A 7,124-nucleotide genomic window follows, 5' to 3' on the forward strand; every position below is an offset into this window, starting at 1 on the left:
CCTGCTGAAATAAGGGATGAACTGAGTTCAAGGCACATGAGGGTGTCAGCCTATCAATGCTGAATAGTCCAGTCTGACTCAGATGTGATCTATTAACCTGTGTGCTTGTGTCTGACGGCATTTTATTACTGCCCTGATGAACTGAATTCAAGGCATATGAGAATGTTAGCCTGTCAATGCTAAATAACTGAGCCTGGCTCAGGCGTATCCTGTTGATCTGTGTGTGTATGTGCTTACATGTGTTTGACTGATTCGGTGGTTGGAGGAACCCAGCCCCATTGAAACTGAGTCCTGCAAGATAGCTCCATTGGGGGTGAGGACTTGCAGAAGGGAGAGATACAGCTCCATACAGAAACACAATTAACACAAGCAGCACATTGATAGAATTACAGAAACCCCCAGAAACGTACCCCTGATAAATGAGCACACCCCAAAATGATGGGCAAATCTGATAACATTTCCTTTACTTCTCTTTCTCTTCTCCTTTTTTTTTACATGAAATTGTACAATCTATATGTTATCTGACTCTTGCCTGAGGTGCTCAACCTTTGTAGACTCAAGGCATCCTTTGGAAAATTTCTTAGTTTTCACTTATCTTTTGACTACAGAAAAATAATAGAGTAAATGTGCTGCAAAGAACTCAGAAAGCACACAACAGATTGGAATGTTTTTAACAATATAGATTCTAGAGATGTAAACAGTTAAATGGTTACATTATTAAATGATGATTACATTTATGAAATTTACCACTTACCGTTTACTGTTTAGTGACCTCCAGCAGGAACAGCCCTAGGTCCTTATGTCTTCACCATGCTCCCAGCACTGTGCAGGTGGGGACCAAGTCATGGGCAGGGTGTGAGGAGCTCAGCTGAGCCATTAGGGGGCATTGCCCAGTTGCAGAGCTTCATAGATACATAGATTTATAGATGCTAGAGTCAGTAGGGATCCCAGAGGATCATCGACTCCAACCCCCTGCCAGTGGCAGGAAAAAGTGCTGGGGTCATGTGTGTGGCGGGCCAGTAGGGGGCGCTCCTGCGTTGAGCCGCCCACCTCACTGCGCCCAACCACCTTCCAGGCTCCGAGTGCCCTCCCTGGGGTGCCTCACGTCTGGCCGACCCCTTCCCTGGAGCACACCCGCTAGCCTGGGGTTCCCACTGCCACCATCCAAGGCTCTGGATTCAATTCTGGCTCTGTGCACCTTGGAAAACACAGGCCTGATCGTCCAATGAGTACTAGACCCAATACAGGCACTTGGGGCACTTCCCCCAAGTCAGGGGCTTATTAGGAAAGTCTCCCTTAGTCCGCAGACCTAAGGGGCCTCCTAGGCATAATTTAAACCCACCCCTCAATAAGTCTCCCACACCGGTCACAAAGGAGAACTTTATTGATTACAGGGGGTAGGGCAAAAAAAGGGTAAAAGGTAGAGAAGTAACATAGAAATATCAGAGGAATCCCATAGAGCAAATCTGTATGGCTGAGGTAGCCTTTTGATCACGCATCAGAGTTACTGTAAGCTAAATATCTAGTCGGATCTCGAGTAGCTTACTCACACGCATCATCCAGAGGTGGTTGGAGTTTTCCTCTGGAGGCAGGTCACTCTTGGAGCATGCAGTTATGAGGAGAGAGCCTGTTTTAGATTCACCTGGGTGACTGCATGGCTAATGGCTGCCTTCTTCCTGGACCGGGCCTTTAAATACCCTCACTGACCTCAGCAGCCCGGTCCAATCGAAGCTGCCAGTGCTGGCCACTAACTAATCAATTTAAAAAGCATCACTGGCTACCTGGGCCGGTGAGCGGGGCTTTTCCCTCCCCCTTCCCAGGTGACCAGAGAATCCACACCCGAGGCACCAGGCTTTTGTGATCCCCCTCCCTGAGGAATTCAACACCAGCCTCTCACGCTGGCAGAGACAGATTTCTGGAGAGGGACACAGACGGTGGCATTTCTGCCACAGTTTGAGGTGCTTGTCCAGTCTCCTCTTGAAGATCCCCAAGGTAGGGGAAAGCATCACCTCCGTTGGAAACCCATTCCAGATTCTGGTGACCCTAACTGTGAAGTTCTTTCTGATGACCAACCTAAATCTACTCTCTATCAGCTTGTGACCATTGATTCTGGTTATCCCTAGGGAAACAGAGCATCTCCTATTCCCTGCTGCCCCTCCAGTGAATTTGTATACTGCCACAAGATCCCCCCTCAGCCTTCTCTTACAGAAGCTACAAAGGTCCAGGTCCCTCAGCCTTTCCTCATAAGGCCTTCCCTGCAGGCCTCTAACCATATGACTGGCCCTCCTCTGGACCTTCTCAAAGTTATCCACATCCTTTTTTGAATTGTGGTGCCTATAATTGGATGCAGTACTCTAGCTGCAGCCTGACCAGCACCACATAGAGTGGGAGCATCACCTCCCTGGATCTGTTTGTAATGCACCTACTAATACATGACAAAGTGCGGTTTGCTCTGGTAATTACTTCATCACATTGATGACTCATATTCCACTCATACTCATAGTGATGACTCATATGCCACTGTGCTGTTGAGAAGGTCAATCCCCAGCCTACAGGTGTGCTGGTGATTCCCTCTCCCTAGGTGCAGCACCTTGCACTTGTCCTTGTTGAACTGTATCCTATTGTTCTCTGCCCACTTCTCTAACCTGTCCAGGTCCTCCTGGATTTGATTTCTTCCCATCAGTGTGTTTGCTTCACCCTATAGTTCGGTGTCATCTGAGAATTTGGACAGAGAATTTCCACACCTCATCCAGGTCACTGATGAAAATATTGAACAGCGCTGGCCCAAGTCCTGAGCCTTGGAGACCCCACTGCCCGTATCTTTGAAGGTAGATACCGACCTATCCACCGCCACTCTCTGGGTATGACCCATAAGCCAATTTGTGACCCACATGACTAAATAATCATCTGGCACATATCAATCATATGGCACAGCCATTCAATTTGTTTATAAGAATAGGATGGGATACCATGTCGAAGGCCTTCTTAAAGTTCAAGTAGATGCCATCTACCTTGACTCCTGCATGTAAGCTTTTAGTGACCTGGTCATAGAAAGAAACAAGGTTAGTCAGGCAGGATCTACCTGCTATGAACCTGTGCTTATTGCCCTTCAGCATTATATTACCCACTAGACTCCTATAAATGTGATCCTTAATAATTTTTTCAAGGGTTTTCCCAAGGATAGAGCTGAGACTAACCAGTCTATAGTTACCCAAATCCTCCTTCCTCCCCTTCTTGAAAATAGGGACCACATTGGCCCTTTTCCAGTCCTCTTGGACCTGGCCTGAGCACCACAAGTGCTCAAATAGCTGAGCCAGTAGCTCTGCTATGACACCGTCTAATTCTTTCAGCACCCTTGGATGGAGCTCATCCGGTCCCACTGATTTAAACACATCCAGCCCATCCAAGTGTCTCTTTACTAGGTTGGTGCTGACAGTTGGTGGGCTGGTGTTTCTCCTGCTTCTGTCAGTAATGCATTTGAAAGATTTTTCAAGATCTGAGTTCAAGAATACAGAGGCAAAAAAACGCATTGAAGATCTCTCTTTGCCCCTCCTATCTGTCATCAACTGCCCTTGTCTATCCTGTAGGGGTCCTATGCTGCCCTGAACCTTCTTTTTTCTCCCTATAGACCTGAAGAAGGACTTTTTTTGCCCTTAATTTTTGTTGCCAGCCTGAGTTCTAATGCGGCTTTGGCCTTCCTGATTCCCTGCAAGTGTGAGCCAAGGAGGTATACTCCTCCATGGTAGCGACCCCCTACTTTCACAGCCTATATGCCCCTTTTTTGCCCTTAGATTTTCCTGGATTTCCCTGTTTATCCAGGAGGGTTTCTTGGCCCTTTTGCCCCCTTTTCTATGCAGTGGGATTGCCTCCTTCTGCGCCCAAATGATAACTTCCTTGAGGAACAATCACTCTTCCTGGACCCCCATTTTGTCAATGCTCTTAAGCTTTAATGCCCCGCTAACTAATCTCCTAAGCACTCTGAAGTCAGCCTTTCTGAAGTCTAGCACTTCTGCCCTGCTGGTTATTTTTCCCACCCTTCTCCAGATAGTGAATTCAGTCAATTGATGGTCACTATCCCCTAGGTTACCTTGTACCTGCAGATCTCCCACCAGGTCATCCCTTGTAGCCAGCACCAAGTCCAGCAAGGCATTCCCCCTAGTGGGGATTGTATACCTCCTGCATTAGGTGGAGGTCCTGTATGCAGGTTAAGAACCTATGTGAGTGATTAGTTCTGGCTGACTGATCCTCCCAGCAGATGTCAGGGTAGTTTAGGTCACCAGTGACAACCATATATCTTGACCATATGGCCTCTAAGAGCTGCCCAGAGAATTCCAGGTCTAGCACATCCTCCTAGTGTGGCGGTCTATAGTAGACCCCCCACTACCAAGTCCCTTCCCCCTCAAACCCCTTGTATCCTAACCCATAATACCTCAATTTGGCCCTCCTCTGATCCCATCTTGATAATAGAAGATGTATATTGCTCCTTAATATAGAGCAACAAACCCCCACCCACTTTTCCCCCCACTCTATCCCACCTGTGCAACCTATAACCTTCAAGCCTACCACCCAATTGTGAGTAGGGTTCCACCAGGTTTCACTTAGCCCAACAAGGTCAAAGTTGTTGCTTGCAAGCAGGAGTGCAAATTCCTTCTGCTTGTTCCCCATGCTCCTAGCATTACTGTAGAGGTGTTTAAGCCCCCCCAGTGGATACCCTTGGTACTTCCCTGTCCTGATGTCTATTGGCTCCCTTAGTGCTTACCTGGGCTGATTCATTGCATGGCTCATGATTCTCTGAACCTAGGTTCTTGTTGTCCACTGCATCCCCATCCCCCAACAAACCTATTTTAAAGCCCTTTGCAGGAGATCAGCCAATCTGTAAGAGAACAGATTCTTCCCTTTAGAAAAAAGATGAAGACCATCTCATCCCAAGATACCTCTCTCATAGAAGTGTAAATCATGGTTGTAGAAGCCAAAACCCACATGATGGCACCAACTCCAGAGCTGCAGGTTCATTTCTCTGATGTAGGCGTCTTGGTGTTGATGGCAACCGCTGACTGGGAGAATTGATGAGAAGACCAGCTGTGCCCCTAACTTCCTAATGCTGGCCCCCAGAGCCTTGTAGTCACTCATGATGTGATCCAGACTACTCATGGGCAGGATGTGGCTTCCTCTCACCCCATTGGGAAGGGGCTGTGGCTGGGGATGGGGCTGCAGCTGGGGATAGAGATGGAGCCAGAGATGAGGACCTCTCCTGAGCCTGGATCCTGGAGATTCTGGGCCCAGGTGGGGCCTTGACACTGCAGCAGCAAGATTCCTGATTATGTGGTGGGTCTGCCCAGCCCCCCCTGTGGTGACAGGTTCCAGGCAGTGTGACAAGTGATGGACTCCCTATGCTTCCCGCCACACTTGTGCCACCACAGCCTGGATCTGGGAGGCTCCTCCATGCTGCCAGACTGTCCATAACCAGATTGTCCTAGGGGGAGCAGGGTTCAATCCCAGTGGTATGGCCTCCACTGGACGCACTTGCTCCCCATGGTGCTGGGATCTCAAAGGGCCTGGCCCAGCTCTGAGGTGCGGCTGAGTGCATGGCTGGCTCAGCCCAAGGAAGCACTATAGCAGCTGGAGTAGGCAGCACTGGGATTGAGGGGTCACCACCAGCCCCTCATGTGGTGAGTGTGGACCCAGGACTTTCTTGAGGAGCTGCAGCACAGCATCCCATATATCTCTCACCCTTGTATGGGACAGCCAGGGGTGTATAGGATGGTCAGGGTGAGGGAGAACTATTACCCTACATCCATGTTGACCATGTGAAGGAACACCTTCAAAGGTTGGACACCTTCAAGTCAGCTGACCCAGACAGTTTACACCCCAGGGCACTTAAGGAGCTGGCAAGCATTATAGCTTGGCCACTGGCATGGATCTTTGAGAACTCATGGCACTCAGGCGAAGTGCCCAAGGATTGGAAGAAGGCCAATGTGGTGCCTATCTTCAAGAAAGGGAGAAAAGTAGATCCAGAAACTACAGGCTCATCAGCCTGACCTCCATCCCTGGGAAGATGTTGGAGAAAATCATCAAAGAGACCATTCCTGACAAACTGGCTGAAGGCAACTTCTTGAGGGATAGAAAGCACGGGTTTGTTGCAGGTAGGTCTTGCCTGACCAATCTCATTTTCTTCTATGACCAGGTGACCTATCACCTGGACAAGGGAGAAGAGATTGATGTTATATCTCTCGACTTTAAAAAGCTTTCAATCTGGTATCCCACAATTGTCTTATAGAAAAACTGGACAACTGCGGCCTCAGCTACATCACAGTCCGCTGGCTGGTCGAGGTCAGACCCAGAGAGTGGTAGTTGACAGAAGTCAATCAATAAGAGACTTGTGGGTCATGATTTACCACAAGATGAATATGAGCCACCAATGTGATGTTGCAGCTGGCAAAGTGAGTAAAACTCTGGCTTGCATCTACAGATGCTTCTCTAGCAAATCTTAGGATGTCATCCTCCCACTGTACTCGGCCTTGGTGAGGCCGCAGCTGGAGTACTGTATCCAATTCTGGGCTCCACAATTTGAAAAGGATGTGGAGAAGCTTAAGAGAGTCCAGAGGAGAGCCATGCACATGATCAGAGGACAGGAAAACAGGCCTTATGATGAGAGGATGAGAGTTACAGGACTCTTCAGCCTAGAAAAGCGCAGGCTCAGAGGTGACCTGATGGCTGCCTAAAAGTATATAAGGGGTGTACATTAGGATCAGGGGGAACACCTGTTCACCTGAGCACCCCATGGGATGACAAGGTCAAACAGTCACAAACTTGTCCAAGACCATTTCAGGCTGGACATAAGGAAGAACTTATTTACAGTCTGAACCCCCAAGACCTAGAAGCAACTGCTGCCAGAGGTGGTGCAAGTAGCTACTCTGGATTCCTTTTAAGATTCAATTGAACATTTATCTTGCTGGGATCCTGTAACCCCAGATGACTTCCTGCCCCTGGGGCAGGGGTCTGGACTTGATGATCTTCCAAGGCCCCTTCCAGCAAATAATGTCTATGAAATCTATTAAATTTCCAGCCTAGAAGGCTGCTATTGCATCCCTAACACTGCCCCTGGATCCCTGCTGCACTGCAGC

This window comes from Alligator sinensis, unplaced genomic scaffold, assembly GCF_000455745.1.
Source record: "Alligator sinensis unplaced genomic scaffold, ASM45574v1 scaffold431_1, whole genome shotgun sequence".
NCBI classification, from domain to species: Eukaryota; Metazoa; Chordata; order Crocodylia; family Alligatoridae; genus Alligator; species Alligator sinensis.